Source organism: Pyrus communis, chromosome 8 (assembly GCF_041283825.1).
Source record: "Pyrus communis isolate YQ-2024b chromosome 8, ASM4128382v1, whole genome shotgun sequence".
NCBI classification, from domain to species: Eukaryota; Viridiplantae; Streptophyta; class Magnoliopsida; order Rosales; family Rosaceae; genus Pyrus; species Pyrus communis.
Window position 1 is genome coordinate 19,713,722 of NC_142572.1, and position 3,173 is coordinate 19,716,894.

The window sequence follows — 3,173 nt, forward strand, 5'->3', positions numbered from 1 at the left end:
CCCCTAAATTTTACACATATTGCTCTAAAATTTTCTACCAAAAATTAAGATTTTAAGACAAATCATATGACGATATGTGAAAAATTAGAACACGTAGCCTCGAATTATTAGTTTAGAATATATGATCTTTCCGTGAATGAAAGTTTAGATGGAGGAGAGGCTACCCCATCACAGGGCCAGTGTATACCACAAACCTTTTTGAGGATTTGCAGAGGAATCTGTGACCCCTTTTTTGGTTTTATAAGATCGGCCACTAACACAAAATTGTTAGCAGCGAAACTCAAACCTTCGTAGAGTGACATACAAGACAACAACCTTACCAATTAAACCAACTCAGAATATACGTTTGATAATAGTATTTGTGTGCATGTACACTAGGAGTAGAGCATCTCCAATGTGAGTCCCTATTTAGGGACTCCAATCACTACCTTTGAGTACTCATTTAAAAACTTAAAAGGAATTTATGTGTCCCTAAAGGAATATTGTCTCCAATGGGAGAGTCCTTATAATATAATTCCTAAATTTGAGGTTTTTAAAGTGACTAGGACTCACGCCTGCTTTTCCACTTAAATTGTCTTATTGAGTCCACTATTTCAGTTCATATAAAGTTTCTATATGTGGGTATATACACCAAGTATCTGCGAATCTCTATACTTTAATGGCTCATTTTTTAATACATTGAAGATTCATTGTCTCTATTAATTTTGTAAGATAGTTGCCCTTACACAGAGACTCCACTTATAAGATGCTCGAGGGGTGAGAAGCCACAAATTTGTGGAAGTGTGTCATTTTCCATCCAAAATCCTACACATTTACGCTACAATGAGAATCCGACACTGCCATCAGACTCACTGCAGAAACTAATCATTTCCAATCAAGAGGCATTCAATCAGGCAGAATATGCATAAAATATTCCCACAACTTTTGCTTAATCTGCCCATTGAAATTGTTTTTAAAAAAAAAAAAAAATTTAGATTTCAAAAGCAATTGAAGACTTTTTATAAAGCTTTCATCAAATACTTCAAGCATTTTTTCATGATTAATTGTTTTTTGTGTAAAAGAAAGTTTGGAGGGAAGGGAAAGCTATCCTCTCCCAAAGCTACGGCATATCACAAGCCTTGAAGACTTACATAGAAGTATGTGTCCTTTTTGTTGGTTTGTACATATTTCCCACCAATACAGGATTACTAGCAGCGAGACTTGAACTATGATGGGGCAAGACATAATACATAGACCGTATAACCAACTTCTGCTGACTTTTCAGGATTCACTTTCATTTTTACTACAAAATTGTTTTTAAAACATTTTCATCAAAAGAGTTTTTAGTTATTTTAAAAGTACTCCCAAACGAGTCCTTAAGCTTCGATTCTATACAACTTCCCAAGTACATATTTTTTTTTTGCTTTTTATTTATATTTACATTTTTTATTATTTATTTTTATGGTTTTGATTAAGTATTTTAACAACTTGGTTATTTAATTAAATAATAATCATCAAGTTGAGCATCTTAGTAGACCCATCCATAAAACCACTGGTTAAAGTTGTTAAAGTTTGTGAAACTCAAAGGTATCTCTGTGTGTGTTCCAAAATTACAATTAATCAATTATTGTATTGAGCCATAAGACCTACAAACGACAATGCTTTGCTTCCACAACAATTAGTGCATCTCATCCTTTTAATTTGTTTAATTCCCAAGCATCAAACTTCACAATCTCATCACAAACCCCAACGTCTAACTATAAAACTTTCATAATCTAGTTGTTGAAACTTTTCTCGGGGGAGGTGATCTCGAGTTCGACCATACAGGTTCGAGAATGATATACGTTTGTTATGAATTCGATACCTAGTTGTTAACCTCACTGCAACTTTATTGTGAGCGCATTATTATACCAGTACATCTCAAACAAGTACCTAATGATCAACGATAGGAATTAATAGTAATGATGGAGATTAAAAAGGATAATTTAGACCCGTTGTCGCTAAAAGTGCTTAAGTTAAAGATTAAAAGTGGGTTTTTACCCTCTAATGTGGTCCCTTTGATGATCGTGTTCAGAGGTGAATAGAAGACATTGATAATATGAGGACCACAACCAAAGGAATAAGAAGACATTTATGGGGCGTTTGTTTGCCCTTACTAAGCGACACTGGAATAGACTGGACTAACTGTTAGTCTAATACCTTGTTTGTGTTAGACAAGATCAGCATGCTAAGCTTATTGCCGAAACTTGTGGAGTTTGACTTCGTTCAAACTCTTATCGTTCCAGCCGTTCCTAGTTTCTAGGGCTGTTTAGTATTTGTTCTTCTGTTGTATTTTTTGAACGTGTGGTTGTAATCCTTTCCTTGGTTTTCTGGTTGTAATCCTTTCCTTGTATCTAGGGTTTTCAAACCCAGTCTGTAATCATGAAACTATTATAAATACATGCATCCCACCATTGTTGGTGTATGCAATTGAAGTGAATATTACGAGTGCTTAAGTTTTACATGGTATTGAGCCTTTTTCGTCTAACGACATCGATCATTTCCTCCCTTCTCCTTCCCACGCTCCAATGGCTGAAAACAATATCACCCCTACCACCCCCACTTCGAATCATCCCTTCCATCCATTCTCTACAGTCGTCAACATCAAGCTTGATAGGACCAACTACCCACTGTGGTTGGCCCAAATCCTTCCCATTCTTAAAAGCCGAGATCTGATGGGATATGTTGATGGTACCTTGCTCCCCCTTCCAAGTATCTGTCTGGTACAACCAATGTGGACCCTGCGTACAGTGCATGGGTTCAACAGGATCAAATGATTCTCAGTTGGATCAATAGATCTTTGACGACATCTGTACTCTCTGTCGTGGCCAGCAAGAGGACTGCTCGGGCCACCTGGGAAGCCCTCGAGCAAAGGTATGCTTCCACCTCCCAAAACAGAATTTTGTTTTTACTCAATGAATTGCTGCAGACCAAGAAAGGTGATCTGAGTGTGGCAGATTACCTAGATCGCATGAACGCGATCGTTGATAACCTTGCCCTAGCTGGGCAACCAGTGAGTGATGATGAACTTGTCCAGATTGTGTTGAACAATCTCGATCCTGCTTTCGAAATGACAGTCAGTGCAGCACAAGCCTGTGATTCACCAATCACTTATCCTACCTTGGAGGCTCTTTTGTTAACAACAGAACGTCGCA